This window comes from Harpia harpyja, chromosome 18 (assembly GCF_026419915.1).
Source record: "Harpia harpyja isolate bHarHar1 chromosome 18, bHarHar1 primary haplotype, whole genome shotgun sequence".
Classification (NCBI taxonomy): domain Eukaryota; kingdom Metazoa; phylum Chordata; class Aves; order Accipitriformes; family Accipitridae; genus Harpia; species Harpia harpyja.
In genome coordinates, this window is record NC_068957.1 from 432859 (window position 1) to 451632 (window position 18774).

General features: G+C 52.4%; 1 protein-coding gene across 2 annotated transcripts in view; it reads left to right on the forward strand.

The window, feature by feature from the left end:
• Nucleotides 1-13932: 13932 nt before the first annotated feature.
• MID2 (midline 2) overlaps nt 13933-18774 on the forward strand; it is a 139449-nt gene continuing 134607 nt past the window's right edge. For both annotated transcript variants that reach the window (XM_052813453.1, XM_052813451.1), the window contains exon 1: nt 13933-14030. The gene's annotated coding sequence lies outside the window, so the exon portion shown is untranslated. The remainder of the gene's footprint in view (nt 14031-18774) is intronic.

Here is an 18774-nt window from a genome sequence, read left to right on the forward strand (position 1 = left end):
TATCTATCTCGGGAGAGGATTAAATTGGATATTAGGAAAAATTTCTTCACTGAAAGGGTTGTCAAGCGTTGGAACAGGCTGCCCAGGGAAGTGGTTGAGTCACCATCCCTGGAGGTATTTAAAAGATGTGTAGACGTGGTGCTTAGGGACATAGTTTAGTGGTGGGCTTGGTTGGCAGTGTTAGGTTTACGGCTGGACTCGATGATCTTAAAGGTCTTTTCCAACCTAAAAGATTCTGTGATTCTATCACTCCTATTGTATTTCCCTTTGCATGCCCAGTTACTCGCGATTCTCCTGCACATTTCAGCTCGGTTGGCCAAAGCATCATTTTCAGGGCTTACGCAACTCAGAAGCCAGAGAAATCCCAAGGACATGTTAGAATAGCCTGCCTGTCGTTTCCTAACAAGACACATGAGCCCTAAACTGTCTCCCCACGCTGTAATAGATCTGCTCATCACAGCACCATTGTCACTTCAGCTGAGAAGTACCTAGAGAGCAGAATATGTCAGACGGTTAAGAGAAACACCAACATCCAAAGGGTGTAAGAGGAAGGGTCCACGTGAGATCAAGCTGTATGGCAAAGCAGTCAGTATTTGTGAGAACAGACTTCAGACAGAGGGCTGGGTCTCCGCAGGAGTGGAAAGGATGCTTTCAGTCTCGATAAGAATGAACAACTGAGACATGCATATGAGCATGCCATGGAAAGTTAACCTCTTAAGCAGGAGGCATCTGTGGCACCTTCGTGCCGGTGTTTGAAAGAGGGAAGTTTCTCTAAACCAGTTTTGATTCTGGTTCAATAAGAGGATTAGAGCTGAGCAAGCTCGTCTGGGCCAGTGATTCATTTGATGAATTCAGGCAGCAATTCTGTTTGCAGATTGTCAGAGAAGAGGCTTTGATTTGGAGAAATTTCTTCATTATTCTCAATTATTCAGAGAACATCTTGCTACATCAGCAATTCTGCTGATGGGTAGTTTGCAAATCGTTTGCTGTGATGGTGGCCTTTGTGCTATTCACATTGCAAGGTCTCAGGTCATTGCGTGACATGGTCTTTGTGCCAGGATTTCTGCCTAAAACTTCAGCAGCGGCTAGAGACAAATCAACAGGATTTCATACTGGCTGCAGAGCTTTCCTTCAGGGTTTTCTCACAGGAAGAAGGTGTGACCAAGTAAGTGGGCAACGTGTGTGACAAATGGCTGAGGAGCTGAGTGCCTGCGATTGCCCCAGATGACAAGCTACAATGGTTTTCTGAAGTGGGAAAACATGCTTTTACAAATATTTTCACACCTTGTGAAAGAGATTAGCTAGCAAGCTGGGAAAGCAGGGTAGCTCTACCTGGGAGGTTTTTTTCCCCCAGCTCCATTGGTTAGTCCAATAAAAGCTGCTAGCTACAGATTTAGCATGCATGGATTAAGGGATTTGTAAGAAAACAGAAGAAAATATGCAACGTGATCATCGCCACTCCCAAGCCCCATGTCAGTAGCGTGACTTTGAATCACAACTGTCTCTGCCATTCTCCATTGCTAGATGGACCCAGGGGCAGCCTTGGAGGCTGGCACTGTGGCACCCACCTCCGCCTCCCTCTTAGGCATCCATCTCCATAGTGTATGAGGTCCCGGCATAATTTTTACTTTGCTTTGCAGAGATTTCACTAAGAAATACCCTGCAGCCAAGGGTTACTCTCAGCGCTGGGGAGAGTGGCTCACGGGCACTAATTTTAACATGGCCAGGCCAAGCTGTCTGCCCCACGCAGGGCTCAAGCCTGCCCCACCTGCCCCACATGTCTTTCCTGATGGTCAAAACCTTCTTTTGAAGACCAATCATTATTTATAGTTTTTGACACAGACACAAGGACATTTGGAAATGCTTTTCAATGAAAGTAAAACCCAACATTTTCTTTTAATTTCTCTGTGCAAAATGAAAGCCAGCTCACCGCTCTATTTTTAGCTTCCCCATAACAAGCCGCATGAGCAGGCGAGAGGAACAGCATGTTGATGAGGAAGGTTATCGCACTCAGAACCTCCCATCGTTCCTGCAAATGAGCTGTGCTCAAAGAGGTTTGCCAGCAGCCCGTGCTGGGGTCTCTCCCACCTCTAGCAAAGGAGCAGTGCAATGCCCCAAACAGGCAGCAGCAAGCAGTGGGCCTAGGAAAGCTGTCGGTCTCCTTGCTATGAGCAAGAAGTCCAAGTCTGCCAAAGAGTTTGGGGGTGGACTGATACCTGTTGGTTCCTCAATAGCATCATCCTGCTGGGACAGAGCAGCCCAGCTGCGGCAGAGAGCCCACTGTGCCGGGATTCATGGATGCATTTGGTCTCTCTGCTGACTCGCTTTTGCCTTTGACTCGAGGTTTGAGCTTAGGTGTACTGAGCGAAATTCCCATTGTGAGAATGAAGAGGAGCCCCTGTTTGGGAAAGAAATGTTCCACAGACAGCTTTGGCCCAATGAATCATCCTGGAAGGAGATGACAAGACCTGAAGCATGGTTAGATGGCAGGGAAGGGCAGCACTTCAAGCTCCCCGGAATATGCTAGAAAAGAAGGAATAAGCTTGACCTAGATACATGAAATAACGTGGTCCCTGGCAAAGTACTGCAGCAAGAGTGAGAATTTCACATTCATTAAAAACCCAACTCACTCGCTGTCCACAGATACAAACAGCCTGGAATTAGGCATGCACAGGGATGAAACGGCTTCAGCACAAGCTGAATTCAGATTACAAAGTGCCACAGCTATGAGACAGCCTCCAGGTAAGCTGCGTGCTCCACCTGCCCTGCACTGCGCTGGGGCACTCAGCGGTACCAGGAGCCGTCTGCCTTTACCAATCCTCCAAGGTCTTTCCTTGGTGCAGATGGGTCCGTAGCTTGCTCTCCAAAAGCTGGAGGCATTGCTTTCAGGAATTCCTCTTCTCCCCAACATGCACCAGCCCTAGCAGACCATGGTGGTCAAATGGGGTTGTGTCACACCACAGGTTGCACCAGCAGTGGTGTTACAAGATTGGCAAGGGTGTGTTAAATCCCACTGTCAGCTAGGAGCAACAGTGACATGGGGACCCTCTTCTGGCAGTACCTCGTCACTGTGGCTTGTCTTGCCCCGCAAGCAAGCTGTGCTTGCCCTGCCTGCTGGGATGGATGCATTTGTGTCCTGCCACCTTACTCCACAGTTGGTGGCCCCCAGGTCTCTGCAGGGTGGTCCACGCTGTATGGGAGGGTGGAAGGCACTGGTGGTCGCTGGAGGACTCCTTGCCCGGGGTTACCAGTTAGCATCATTGCTTGCACACTGTTCCCAGCATGGTGTGAGGCTGTGCCTGCTGCATTCACCGCCCTGGGGCCCATCCTAGGTTTTCCCTCCAGTGTGTTACAACAGTGTGAGCTGAAACAAGTCTGCTCGGGTATTTTCCTCATGCCCTCGAGCAGGTAATGTGGACCAAGGAGCATGGAGGTCTCTGATCCTCACGCCACGTGCAGAACATGCCCAGACTGGCGGAGCCTGTCTGGCAGGGGCTCATTAGCAGTAACAGTGCCTGCTTTGGTACTCCAGGTTCTTATTAAAGCTTGGGCACTGCTTCACATCCCCACCCAGGAGTGTGGGAAACGTAATTGCTCTCTGGGTGCTAAAGAGCGAGCATGCAGGGTGCTAAACATGGGCAATCTGAGCCAGGGAAGGGGAGTGGGAACCCAGGCCAACATTAATTTGGGAAGTGCAAGGAATTTGTGATAGAATCCCTATCCCCACCCATAGCCCAAGGGCATGTTGCAACAGTGCTGGCCCAGGTTTCCTTCCACCACCGGGAATGATGGCACAGTAGCCTGATCCCAGCCTTACGGACTCACAGCTCACCTCAGGGCAACGGCTGAGGACTGGCCCCTCTCTCCTGATGGGCCCTGCAGCTCAAGGGGGCTCTGTGCCCCATCCTCTGGCAGCCCTGCTCTGGAGCAGGGAGGTCTGCAGAGCCTTCTCCTGCGACACCCATCCTCTCTGCCATCACGAGATGCTCTGCAGGACAGTTTCTAACAAACAGCTCTGCAGCCCAGGTCTCTAACATTGAGGTTTTCTGCCTGCTGCTCACCAGATGATCTCAAAGCTGGCATGCAAACAGCTGGCTCACCCAGCCCTGGCTCTGTGGGCTGGGGGCTGCTTGTCCCCTGCCCCGCTCAGCAACCAGGAGGGAAGATGCCAGCACCTGGTCTGGCAGTCCGTGTCCTAGAGCCAGGAACAGGCAGAGGGCAGAGGTAGGAAAAGCCTGTAAATATTTGCAAAGAGGGAAAAACCGCAGTCTGGGCTAGCAGGGGCTGTTGCTCCAGGCCAGAGCTGGCTGAACCATATGGCCTGAATCCTCCTTGTCTCTGAGAACGGGATCCTGCCCAAAACCATCTCTCTGTGCAGGGGGGTAATTTAAACAAAGCGTGCTGCTTGCCAGGGCCACCACCGGCACTATTATGTCCCACACTTCACTCATAAACTCGCCTGTCAGTAAGCATGGCCCCACGTAACTCAGAGAGGCAGCAGGTCCTTTGCTCTTCCAGGATTGATGCATGCTGAGCCCAGCGGAGCTGGGGCAGCAGGGAGGTCAGGCAGACCCCGCGCCCCGCGCCCTGGCTGTGCCGTGCCCTGCTTGCTGGCTGATGAATCCCCCCCTCTCTAGCCACGAGCTCTGCCCAACAGCAGGGCCCCAGGCTGGAGACGTGCCGGTGAGCTCCCGAGGGGTGGCAGGGGTGCAGCACCTTTCCTATCCTGCTGCTCCAGCCATCACGATGTTTCCTGCCAGAACGCTTCACCCAGGCAGCTGCAGCTCAGTCCCGGAGTGTGACGGCAGCACTGGGCAGCCTGTAATGGCATGATTGCATGCTGTTTTTCTCCTGCAAAGGTCAGGGGCAAGGTCTGGCACACACTCACTGCCAGACTCCAGTTATTTCAGCTAGCAGCGCAAGGGAGCACGTCTAGCAGAGCTGTGCTCTGTGTCACAGGCAGCCCAGCCCAACGCGTCCCCTGGTCCCCATGGTCATCAGCATCTCCAGCAGTAACTTGGGTGACCCACCAGCCAAAGGGGGACCTGCTGTCCCCTAGCAGCCAGCGCATCCTGGGAAGGGGATCCGCTAACTGGGGCAGAACAGGACACGGAGGCAACAAGCAGCCCCAAGCTCATGTGCCCCAGGAACCATCACTCAGCTGTCCCCTAAACTCTCTTCACCTCCATGAGGGGCTGGTCTTTGTCCTAATGCCTGTGTGGGAAGGAAAGGGCTCAAGAAAGCAAGTTTTCTTTGGGCTCAGTATCCCTCAGAGCTGTGAACCGTTGGAAAGCGCTGGAGTGCCACAGGCCCAGTAAATTACCCCCAAGCCCAGTCCCTCCAGGACTGCTGGGGGGGCCATCGCTTTGGTGGAGCCGTGCAAGTGTGCAGCCAAAGGCCTTGCTGACCGGTTCATTGCCAAACCCGCAACCAGCATAACTGCAGCAGGTTGAGCTCGGATGCCCACCCCTCAAGGGCACCATCACATTAATCTGAAGTGAAAAGGTTGATGGCTTGGTGTGTTTGGCTTTTCCTGCTTTGATGGCTCTGTTTTTCACCCTGTCCTCTCCTGGCCTTATGGGAACCTTATTAAGAACATATTTCTGGATACTTGCTGCGAGAGCTGGCAGGGTCACCCTCCCACTGCAGAGAGTAGAGATCTAGCCCTGCGCATGCAATACGAAGCACATCCCCATCCTGCGTTGCCCAGGCAGTGCTGCTCAAGGGAAAAGCTTCGCTTGAAGTAGAAATGTTGTTTCCCCTCTCCTGTAGAGGGGAGAAGCCCCTGAACCCTGTACCTGGGAACTGTTTCCCAGAGGTGGAGGAGGAACCCTGTTTCCATCATTCACAGTGGGAACATGCCATCTCTTCCACGCTCCCTCTGCCCCTGCCCAGGTCATGTCCCAAGAGCTCGGCCATCTGTGGTCACCCTGCGCAGGAACAGTTCCCATGTACGGGTCTAATTCAGGGCCCCCAAAAGGCAGTGCGAGTCTTTCCTCTGGCATCAAGGGGGCTTTAGCTCAGGGCTGCACCAGTCTGAGTCCCCTCCCTTGACTTCACCCCATTGCTGTTCCTCCTGTGCCCTTTCCCTCCAGCTAGTAGCCCCACGAGCTCCTGTGCAACAAGGACAGTCTGTTTAGCCACTTTGCGTGCTGGGACCTCTCTCGAGCTTTTCCTCCTCCATCACGTTTGCGACACGGCCTGTGGTCCCAGGCAGGGAAGCGGCAGCTGCCAGATGTCTGCCTGCAACATTAATCAGAGCGGGAATGACAGGTAATCTGCGAGAGAGACAAAGGGGTTTTATTGCCTGGTTAGCCAGTTTCAAGCAGAATTGTTGAAAGCGTCTTCTAAACCACAGCTTTCAATGATTATGAGCTCCATATATTTAGATTTCCAGCACTTGGTGGATGAGGGAGCTGACAAGCTCTGTCTCAGATCCGTCACTCACATCGTGCTAATGCGATTCAGGATGGCAGCGCTGCTCTCGGGGGGCTTTCCACGCTACCTGCCATTAGCAGAGCATGGTGGGGGAGCAGGGGCTCACTGGGCTTCAGCCCAGGACACCAGGAGCGGTGCTGAATGGGGATGGCTTTCCTCCTCTGCAAGAACCTTCTGGGAAACATTTTTCTCTCCCAAAGCAGGATGAAAAGTTTTGTAACCTCACCATCACTGATCACCCAGGAAGAACTCAGCCTGAACCACTTACATTTTATCTGTCTGGCAAATTCCATATTGATTTGGAGCCGTTTAAAACTTTTCACTATTTTTTACCCCCAAATGAGTTGAAATCAACTGTTGCCTGCAGACAGGTTTGGTCTTTTTTCAAACTGGCACTTCTTCAGCAACGAGGAAAAGCGTTGAACCCCAAAGACCCGGGATCACAGGGGCTGTGCAGAAAGACAGTAGGAACCTGTCTCGCAGGAGGTGCACAGACATGGGTGATGGCTGGGGAGCACTGGCCGGTGGAGGGGAATGGAGAGGGCTGGGGCCAGGGGAGCCAGGACAAGAGCAGAGAAGGGGCAGAGGATAGTGTAGCCCCTTGCTCTCCAGGCCAGATGCTATGTGGGCAGCTCCTGTCCCAGGCTGTCTGGTTGTAGAGTGCAGGAAAATGATGGGGAACCCTAAGGAGAGGCAATAAAAGGGATATAAAGTAAAAATAGTCAATGCTAAACACCCATCTGGTGGGGCAGGCTTGCTGGTTTGTTATGCTTCTGTGTTCTTCTTCAGCCTCCTCTGCCTTCCTTTCTCCATCCAGACCTGCCCCCCATTTCAGAGAGGATTTGCTCTGCAAGCCCAAGGCAAGTTGCAGCTCAAAGGGCTGGTACAAGATTGATAGCAGCCTGCTGGTTGCTTCATGCAGCTGGGAGCATCAACTGAATGAAGGAGACCATCTTGGGGGCTTCAGTGTCTGGCACTGAAAGGAGACAGCAAAGGGAGAGAGGAAATCCAGGCATGTGTGGTGGAGGTACTGGAGCACGGGCAAGCAGGGGACTCTGCAGAAGCATCTCCCAGGCTCCAGCCAGCCCCCAAACAGAAGACCTCAAGAAGGTCTATCCTCTCCTGGGGAATCAGTTTGCAGGGAACAGAAGGAGATGAAGGTCAAGGCTGAGGAACAGGTTGGGGCTGATAAACCTGATAGAAGGTGGTGCAGCCTGGTGCCCAGATAAAGACCAGAGGCTTTAGGTTTCCAGTTATCTCTCTGGGTTGCCACATGGAGTCCAGCACAAGGGGAGGACCATGGGAGCAGCCTTTACAGAGCTACAGGCTGACCAACAGTTTTCACACCAGCAGGCCCTCTCCAGGGAGGGAGAGGTGAAAGGAAGATAAAGGTGAACCCAGCTGCATACAGAGCATGTCCCAGAGCAATAAGCAAGAAGGCAGGGGCTCAGGATATGGTGCCCTGAAATGTAAGTTAATTTTGCAGAGCACTGGCTTCTGGGCATGGAAATGAGTGAGCAGCATCCCACGCGGACACATGCCAGCCCTGCTCCTTGCTCAGTGCAGAGCCCCCAGCTCTGCTGGGGGGGGGTGAGACCACAGCCAAGCCTCTGCTTTCAGCACCTACTCCCAAAATGAGGAGCAGATGCTGGTGTCTCCCTTTCGTTCTTGCCCAACTCCCTTCTTGCTTCTCCTCCTTCCCCCAGGCCTGGCTCTGCTGCCACAGGCTGAACTTGGCTTGGTGCTGCCTCTGGTCGGCTGAAGAGGCAAGCCCTGATCTCGGTGGGGAAGATCCCCCAGGCATCAGCCCTGTGGTCCATTGGAGAGGGATGGGGCCAGGCTCCAAGTGTGCGGCAGCAGTGGGGACAGACCTCCCAGATGCCGCCCCTCCTCACCAGGCACCCAAATAAGGCCTTTTCTAACAACAGCCCAACAAAGCAGAGCTGCTATGAAACCTCCCAGCAAGGCTCACACAAGTACCAGCAGCACCAAGCCAAATTGTGTCTGGTTAGGGACATACATGGCATAGGGCGAAGGGAACCACTCAGTGCTACCCATGCTTCAGTCCCAACCCCAGCTGAGACAGCGGGGTGGTGTGGAAGAAGGTATTGAGATGCGATATTGAAAGGCATGTTGCATCTAGGCACCAGTATGACCGGCTTCCTCCATCACTTTGGTGACAGCGGCAGTGGACCTGTTGCTGTCTTGCCTCCAAGCCTCCAAGGACAGCCCGGGACAGTGTGTCAGGGCACAGAAAGGGCTGGCTGCTCCCTGAGGGCTGCTGAGCCAGGAGCCACCCCAGCACAGGCAGTACCGTCACCAGCCAGGACACAGTCCTTAACCACTTGGAAACTCTCTTTTCCAGAGCAAGGTCCCTCGGCAGTGCCAGATGAGGCAAGGTGATGAATCAGGTCCCAGGTCTATCTAAGAGCAGCAGGAGACGGAGCCAGTTGCAGAAGTCAAGACACAGCTAACAACAACATGGGTCCAAAGTCCATGCAGGAGACAGGATGGAGACAAAGCTACAGCACACATCCAAGAGGCCCTTTCGGAAGACAGCATAGGTCCAAGGTCCCTCTAGGAAATGGAGCCCAAGACAGACCTGGCTGCTGGTAAACCTACAACATGGCTCAGGCAAGCACTGAAGGCCCGTGGGCAGAGGGTAGGACTGGAGGCTTCAGCCTGACACTGTAGCAGGCAGCAGTGCTCCACAGAGGACAGCGATTGCTTGATCCACGTAGTATGGGCTGCTTCATTCACTAGTCTGTGTTTCTTCTGTCCCGCACCGGACCTACAGAGAGACTGGCCGCAGTGGAGAGGTGAGCTGGGACAAGAGACCTCTGTCCTGCCTTGGGCACTGCCAGCATGAGCCAAGCTCCGTCCTGACCAAAACCGCTGCAGGTCCTGCAGGACACAAACCAAAGCAGTGTTTAGGAGAGGGGCAGGAAGAGGTCTTGCCTGTCTAAGAGCCAATGATGTTTAAGGCATGGTTTCACTACCCAGGAGAAGCTGGGGCTGCTGGGAAAGCTCCATCTTCATTGCGCAATGTAGGGCTAGACCAGGGCGAGCATAAACTCTGCACGACCGCGGCGGAGCTGTTTGTCTTGGGGTTTGATTCATGGCTGCTGGCTGCAGTGGCAGGTGCTTTAACGATGCTCCTTCCAGGAGGCTCTCCATCCAGCCGACAGCAAATACTTCTCCCCACGCAGGGCGGCACGACAGCCGCTCACTCTTTCTCTCCTGCTCTGGGAGGAAGAGTCCTGCAAACAGCGCAGGCAGTCCAGTCCCAGGAATCCTGAACGGGGTTGCCCCTCCTGAGAGGAGAAAGGCTCCGAAACAAAAGCACCACGGTGCTCTAAGAGTGTCGGAGCAGGACAAGGCTGCCCGAGGGCTGGGAGTGGGTTTGTGCTGGGCTGGTACCCCTCCTCTGCCAAGGAGACACCGGACAGGCATGCTGGCAGCTCAGAAGTGGAAAAGCCTCTTTATGGCTTTCCCCCCCCCCCCAGATCCATGCTGGTCCTGGGGCTGCAGCACATTTGAAGGCCTCCTGTCTTGTTAGCATGCTGCCTGGGCTCCTCAGGACCACTGCACACATCCTGCACAGAGCAAGTGCCTGACTCTGCTGGTGAGCTCAGCAGCCTACTCTGCAAATCCAGGGGCTACTTGCCTCCATGTGCCCTTCACTGTCATGCCAGCAGGGCCAGAGCGATGGGAGCATCACCTCCTTTTGCCTCTCACAGCAGGGCCTCATCCAGCACTCTGAGCAGAGCATCCCGAGTAAGCACATATCCCTGAACTGACTGCAGGGAACAAACACATCACTTAGCAAACACACCAAATGAGAACTAATGAAAATTTATGTCTGATTCAGCTAATCCTAATGCCAAGGTGCTTTTTGCAAATGGCAGCGCCAGTTGCTCCAAATCCTGAAAGCCCTGTTCACTTCCATACCTTGTATGATTGTAAGCATTAAGAAATATACTGTACAGCAGAAATAGCTCTGTGCAGAGCTTCCTGAAGGTGCATGTGAGCATACACGTGAGCAGTGCGGTAGGCTTACCTAGCAAACGTGCCAAGCAACATTGTGATAGATCACAGTTACACTGAGTGCTCAGCACCTCACAGGTGTGCTGTGTGCTTGCTTGGAGCAGGTGCTGCCAATTTCTTGCAAACTTCTGCAAGATCTGAGTTGGGAATGCAACAGCCTCATATAAGGGGGCTGCAGCTTGAGCCAGCTATGCTGGAGGTGCAAAGCACAAACCTTTCATATCTAATAGAAAGATGTTTTGGGGGAAAAAATTGTCCCCACTAGAGATGTTCTGGGACCCACATGTCTAAAAGAGAAGTAAACAAGGGCTGGAGTTAATGCTTGTAAGGTATCATCTGGGAATCCAAGCAAAGAGAGTATGAGCTAACATGAGTCATAAAGGAGAAATATCTCCAGCCATTAACAAGGGGCTGGAGAAATGCTGCTGCCTCACACTTTCATCCCCATGGATGAGGAGTTTTACAAGGTACGTAAACATTATTATCGTTGTTTTACAGCAGGGGGATTGAAGTGTTTGGAAGAGACATGATTTGCTAAAAGTCACAAAGTAGCATGCAAACCTCCTGCCACCAGATAAACGAGTTGTCTGCTGCGCATACCCTGCCATGATCAGCCCCTCCCTGCGGCATCGGTCTGGTTTGCATGGGTGCCCCATGCACCTTCGAGCAGGATCAGCGTGTCCAGCTCCAATGTGCTTTAACCAATGGTGAGGGCCATCCTTGTGGCTATTCTCGTGGCTAAAGCACACACCTGGGAGATTTAGCATGCCTGAATCCTGGTCCCACTTCTGCTCCAGGCTCCTCACACTCCCCTTTTCTGCTGTGGCATGGGGAATGCAGCCACTTCCCTGCATGGGAAAGAGCAGCGGGACAGAAAAGCAGTGAGATGGTGCCAGGCTGAGTCACTCAGCTCACTTTGCATAGGATTTTGCATATGATGAAAAATACAGTGAATATGTTCTGCTTTCTTGCATCTGCAGCCAGAGGGACTGAAACACTCAGGGTGGGAACCTCTTGTACCGGTATTCCTGAGCCCCTGTACTGTATGTTAAGGCTAAACAGCACATCAGGTTTGTCTAATGCCAACACATCTGTCTACTCCAGGGACGTGCTCTTCTCTGGGAAGGAAAGCCTGTATCTTTATAGAGCCTGGAGGACAGTACAGAGTGAGCTGGAGGAAAGCAGTGCAGTTATCCCTGATAACCCTCCAAGGGGACACTTTTCCTTAAGAAGAAGACAGATTCATTATTTGAATGTTTTCCACAGGGATGAAAGTTAAACAGAAGGCACCTTTCTTCAGCAGAAAGGTCACGGAGTGGGGGATATAACCCTGATAGCACCTTCCTTGTTGCTCTCCTTTTCCAAATGACAGAACTGAACTACAAGTATTCAAAGCAGGGGAGGACCCTGCCTCCCTCCCAGCACTGCACTGTTCGCTCCACATCTGTGCTCAGCAGCATGCTTGAGTTACGGCCACCTCCTGGACTGCCATGCCGGAACTCACCCCTCCTACTTGCCACTGTGCATGCTCCTCCTGAGGCCACGCAGCCCCCTAAGAAATAGGGCTCCAGCAGTACATCAGCATTTCTGAAAGCTTTAACTGAGCCCTGGGAGGGAGAGAAGACACAGCCCAGCCTTACAAAGTGATGCCTGGTGCCAAGAAAACCAAGAAGTATTATTATTTAAGCTCTCATGTACTGCAAAACTAAAAGAGCTTGCATAAAGGCAAGAAATAAAACTAAATATTCATTTAATTACAGAAAGGCCAGTTAACCTGAGGTGCACACACAACATGAAGGGAAGGCAGGTTGTGGAGGAAAAGCATGGAAGCAGCGACTATGTTAGCAGGGGTCAAATCAGTTCCCAAGCTCCAGTGATTTTGCTGACTGGAGGTCAGGCAAAAATTTCTTCCAGAAAAAAAGGAACTGGAAAGCAGTTGGCAGTGGCAACTCTGTGTCCGCCACTTTGGGGTCACCTAGGAGCCTACGGCACACCAGCCTGGGACAACATGGCTGTGGGAGACAGTTCAATGGGAGTTAAGAGCCTCAAATCGGTTATTTTAGAAATCAAAATCAGGGTGCACAAAACCTGCTTGTCTGGGCTTCTGGGGGCCTTTATCTCCCCCATCTCTCAGATCTGCCAGGATGTAGCCAGTGACTGTCCCATCGCACCGGGGGCTCGGTCCCTCTTGCAGCTCCTGCCTGCTATGCCTGAGCAAAGCTTTGATGCATCCCTTCAGAGCCAGGGAATCGTGCTCTGTCCCACTTTTGCAAACTTCACAGTAGAAACAAAAACTTCCTGCCTTTGAGTTGTTGTTCCACAGCCGATCCCAAGCCATGGACCACCAATCCAACAGACCCCAGAACCAAAAGTGGCCTGAGAGCACTGGCCCAAGAGAATAACAGCACCCTGGGTGTTTTTCCCACAGTTTGACCAGTGGCTGCCTCAAACAGAAGAAGAGCTGATTGTTCCCTGGAGAGATGAGGCCAAACGGACCCCATGGCCAGCTGGCCCTGAGGCTGGCACACGGATAGATCTGTGGGTTTTGCAGGGAAATTGGTGGTGCACAGCCTTCACGCACTCCCTTTGAAGCCTGGAGGAGCAGAGGTGGCTTTGAGGATTGTTAGCTCTCTGTGCATTGCAGGGATTTAGCAAGGTTTTACTCCCAGTATTGCACCTTTTTTTCTTCTTAGAACCCAGTCTGGGCAGAAAGCATGAAAAGTGCTTGGCATTTCTCTGCACGCAGGCACCTGATCGCCCAGGATTAGTGCTAGCTGAGCTGTTCTGGGGACACGGACTGTGCGCCAGAGCTGCAGACAAAAAGCTCCTCAAATTAACTTTTCAAACTGAAAGTCCTGCAATTTGCAGAACCAGAACAGTAATGGTAATTTCTTTAAGGATCCGTAGATGGTTCAGAGGGGGCGGACTCCCCCGAGTCCACGGTACAAAGGATTTCTGAGAGTTTCACTCCGGGCATTCGTGTCTAATGAATTCACCCACCATGCACCCCCCCAGGACACAAACTTTCCCTGATCTGGTTTTTTCTTCTTCTCTGCAATGACTCTTCCCCTAATTAGGAAACCATATATACGATTCTAAAAAAATTAGGTTAGGCTCTATGTGTAATGCAGGGAGGAATTTGTGCAGACAGATAAGCTTTAAAGCTGAGGAGTGGGAAGGGGATCTTTGCAGGAATTTCAAGCTGGGAAGGTTTCAGTTCTTTCCAAAGGAAAAGAGAGAAAAATAGAGACAGGGAAAGAATAAACGACACGTGTCTTTTAAAGCCGCTAATGGAAGATTCCCCGAGGCGACCAATCAAGCTGGCAGTCCTCCTGTTTCATTTCTTGACAGGTTCCTATCTTCGACTGAGTTGTCAGCCCAGACATCTCTGTATTTCGGCACTCGAGGGCTGACAGCCACTGGCGGGCAGGGACAGCAGGACACAGCCAGGACTCCACCGAGACCCAGCGCAGCCCAACCTCAGAGACCACGGTTACCTCCTCGCTCTTCCACCCTCTCTTCTCCCCAGCTGTTTGCTGAGACGGGTAAACATTTTCTCTTTTTAATGGTGTTAACTCTGACTTACATAATTGTTTGTGGTTAGCGATGGATTCAACCAGACTGAGATTTGCCTACCATAGTGTTCCCTGTAAAGCAGCTGATGCAGGCCAAAGGCAGCTGTGATCCTGTTTTCAGTGTGTGATGTTTAAGCTGGTGGGGTCTTTGCCATCCTGGCATGCATGAGTTAGTGTGAAGGCACCAGCCGTGTCCCTGCTCATGTCTTTCCCTTCCAATGGTTTTTCAGGCACAGCCAGCATGAGGGATGCACAATGAGCACTGACAGCTCTACAAATTGCAAGCGGGCTTTTTTTATGCCCCTTTCACATTCCCTTGGAGGACTATGCTGGCCTAAAAACGTGTTTTGATCAAAAGACAACTGAAAACCTTTCTGCAAAACTTGCCAAAAATCAATCTAGAGCCTTTTGCATCTTGGGTCGTTGGTACGGGGACAGACCCGGCAGTCTCATATTGCATCCATGAGTCGCAGCAGAACAGTGTACGGTGCACTGAAAACAGGCGTGCAGGTCCGAAAGCACTGGGTGTGCAAACGAGCAAATTCATTAGCATTCAAGGTCTGTCGCTTAATAGCCTGCGTGATCGCGTTGCCCTCTAGTGTCTGCTCATACGGGAGGAGGTTCCATCGCTCCCAGGACTCTCTGCTCCTGGGCGGTTTGTTTAAGCACTGGAAGTAAGGAGTCAGAGCTTGGGGTTGCTCATTTTGGGCACTGCCAACCAGGCCCAGGCAGCTGTGGAAGATGTGTGTGTGCATGTGTGCGGGTGCTGTCATCTGCGGCGTGTTGGTTCACGTCTAAAGCCAGAAATCTGGATGAAAAGCTGAACGTGAAATGCCCCAACCCCATGAAACATGTCCAGAAGAGTGTTTCCCCCTCCAAGGCAGCAGTGACTTGGAAACGGGGATGCTTAATAAAAAATGGAAGATGTATTTAAAAAAAAAAAAAAGAAAAGGCTGGTTGAAGTTCCTTTGCCACACCGAGTCTGCCCTGTGCCCTTGTGAAGCCAAGGAGCCCACGCTGGATGGCTGATGGTCCTTCCCTGCAGGAAGGCGCAGACCCCCTTTGCCTCACTGGGCACAGAGGTGGCCCCTGGTTGGGAGCTGCCCCATGGCCAAGGCTAAGGGTCGCCTAAGGGAGAGGATCTCCCTGTGAGCCCTTCCATGCTCTGCCCCAGAGGAGCACCCAGGGACGCCCGCTGCTGCAGGGAGTGCTTCCAGCAGGCGCTGGCACGCCGGGCTGCAAGCACCCCACTGCCAGTGGCTGCCCGAGAGGGAGCTGGGCTGGGCTCCACCACGGGAGATGCCTGCAGTCTGCCAGGAACCCAAGGGCTGCCCATAATTGGCATGGAAAGAGCAGATGATTATTAATGACTGTGGCTCATATTTCACCCTAGAGGAGCCCAAAGCCTCTTATGGGTGGGGTGTTCAAGCATCTTTGGTGTTGGTCTAGCTTTGCTCGCTTTTAAGTTGGTAATAAAACTCCCACAGATGGTACTGGGACAGACTGGGCCAGCCATGCTGCTCTGGATGCACAGGCTCCTTTCCTGCGCAGGGAGATGCATGGGGATTTTGTACCTGTTGGGAGGCAGGAGGACCTGGCCAGGGAGCAGCATCCTTGTCTTTCAGCAAATGAGAACCAGGACAAGTGTCTCCCAGGTAGCTACCTACTCAGGCACCATGGGGGGAGGATACCACCTTCCCACACATTTCTGGGCACAGGTAATTACAATGAGCTCTTAGCATCAGTTCTTCTTCACTATGTCTTTGAAAAGCACCCAACAAAATAGACACCTTCCACCCTGTGCAGAGTCAGTGCATTAGTAAAACACAGATGTGATGTGATTGCAAGGGTGAGGAGTGGCAATGTTCCTGGTTATCCAAGAGGCAGAGTAGCTGCCTTCAGGGACTTCATCCAGGAGCTGCGGGAAGTGGTCTTCTCTTCTGGTCTTCATTTTCGAGTGGCTAAGCTGATTGCTCTGAGCTGTCAGGCACATGGGGTTCCTGTTGCCTGCAGCTGGTCTTGCGGCATTGCTCCCCGTTCCTGCTCATGCTGTGTCTCCCCAGGGGATTTCACAGCTGCCCTCCAGGATTTTGAGGTATTGAGGATTTTGGCCAAAGGATTTTAACTGCTCAAGGCAAGTCATCCAAAATGGGCCACAGCTCCTTGCTGGGCACCTACACAAGCGAGAGCAAACTGTGACATACCAGAGCAATTGATGTGGTCGTGTGTGCTGCCTGCTGGAAAAGCGGCTGCAGAGCATCCTCTGCCCAGAGGGGAGGAGGAGGGTACTGCTGTGGAGAGCAGGGTAACAAGCCCTGATGGAGACACAGACACTGAAGTCAACTCCTACACTGGGACATGTGGTTCGCTCTTCATTTCCTTGCATCATTCACTGAGGTTAATGTGCCCTTCACGAGGCCACATCCTTTGCCCCGCTCAGCTGGAGGCAAAGCAGAGCCACAGTTATTTATGGTGTGGGGCTGCTTGGGGGCTGTCTGAACACCGCATCCCCCCCCCGCACTCCGCAGAACCAGAGCAAAGTGTTGAGAGGGAAGATGATGCACAGTGGGACCAGAGGTGCCTGGGGTGGCTGTGGCCAGCCATGGGGATTGTTTCCAGGGAGCGAAACTCCCTGTGGGTTGCAGGGTGAGGCCAGTTTCTGGGTCTGGGAGGTGCTGGAGCTCAGCCTAACTCGCCCCACACAGAACCAGGCTATCCACTGCCCCATTAGCTTGCCCCCTTCCCCCCTTGGTCCCCCTCAAACAACCTTTGGTCTGGGATACATGGGACATCCAACTCCCCCACTGGGTGCAGAAAAGAAAGAAAAGCCAGTGCTTCAAAGCCAGCACCCAATCCCCTTTGATTCTGCAGCTACAGGGTATGAGAAAGTCCCTCTTCTGCTCTGGTACTGGGAAAGACCAGGCAGTGAAGCCCAGCTAGCACAGCCAAATCCATGCAGATGGACTTCCAGGAAGCCATCAGCTTGCTCCCTGGCATGCAGAGTGGATGGCATTGCCCACCTCCATGATAATGAGGGGGTTCCCATATAGCTCTGACATGCAGTGTCCTGCCTAGGGGTGCCTGGGCTTTCTGCCTCCATCGGTACCGTCAGCAAGCCAACGCATGGGGGATGTGAAGTGGCAGCAAGGCTTCTCCTGTGGGTTCTGGCCAGGGAAGGGGTTGCTGAGGTTTAATTGCCACATGTGTGTGATCTCCTAAAAGTCCTGTTAGTTCTCAGGGCCTCGGTTTTCCCTGTGTGAGCTGGAGAGCCTGCTCCTGCTACACCTCTGTTGCACGGTGCGTCACCGCAGCGAAATAGGCTCCTTGTGGCAATCACAGTGTCAAAACAAAGCTGTAAAGGGCAACCATTCCTCTTGCAAATGTTGCCAAAAGGATCTGTTCCCTCTGTCGCAGACAGTACCAGCATCATGGCATCCTTCTCCCCCTAAAAATGGGGAGCATCGCCTGCATGCCGCAACGGCATAACCGCTGCCAGCATCTCTCCAGCTTTGGGGCTGGGAGCTCCCAGCCACAGGGCTGGTCTCAGAGATGGGAAACAGAAACAGGGCTGAAGGCGGTGTTGCCACAGGGTCAGCTGCAACTTCACAGGAGAAAAGCTTTTGCTAAGTGCTTTCACACTGCCATTTACATGCTGGGTCTGGCCGCTAAAAAGCAAAATGCCCTGGAAAAGGCACCAGCTGGAGACAGGAGAATTGTCACATTGATGCACAGGGACTCCATCACGTCACACACCTGGACAAGACAGAACAAAGTCCTCGCACCTGCATTGCTATAGCTGGTGCTGGGTAAAACATGAGCAAAATTATCTATGAGGGCTTATCCACATTTATGCCCAAATTCACCTTGTCTGCCTCTGCTTTCCTGATAATGCACTGTTGACAACGTGGCAGAGTTTAAGGATGCATTGCAGACTTTCCCTGGAAAACACATTTTAAAATGCTAATTGTGAGCCTTGTACTCATCTGACCTACTCAACACCACATGATCCATGCAGCAAATCATCTGGATACTGAATAATTATAGCCTAGTGCTAATAAATGAGCAACAAACTCGTAATTATCTGCAGAAGTTATTTGATGAATGATTTTAAAAAACCCCACCATGAATCTAGCTAAATTTGGAAGGACTCAAAAGCTGTCCACAGCCAGGGGAATGAGTCAGTGGGAAAGCAGAGCTCTAGCCCTTTCATCACTACATGACACCAGCGTGAAGTTATTGCCGACTTCCACACTGTGGGGTTTTTTTGCACCCCATTAGGCCTCCAGAAAGTTTCAGTTCCTGGTTCCTGCAGAGCAGTGCCTGCCACTGTGTCCCGGGTGCAAACGCTGACAGCAGACCTGGTACGTCCAGAGGACACTTTGCTTTCCATTGTAGCAAGAAGGAAAAAAAAAAAAAAAATCTGGGCTATGTTTCTGCTCCTCTTTATATTCCCAGATTGACTGGGCATCGTTTAGGCTTCGGACAAGACAAGTCTTTGGGGCTGACTTGTCAAGGAGGAATGGCGCTTGGGGCCCCACTTTAGATGCCCTTACCGCGATGTGCAGTGGTGCCACTCGTGTCGGTGGTTGCCCGAGATGGGGAAACACCAGTGCTAACCCTTCTGGCGTGGCCAAGAGCGCTGTCTCCATGACTTTCACCTTTGATGCGTGCAGGGGAGAGACCCTCTGCTCCGAATGCAGGGAAAGCAAGACCC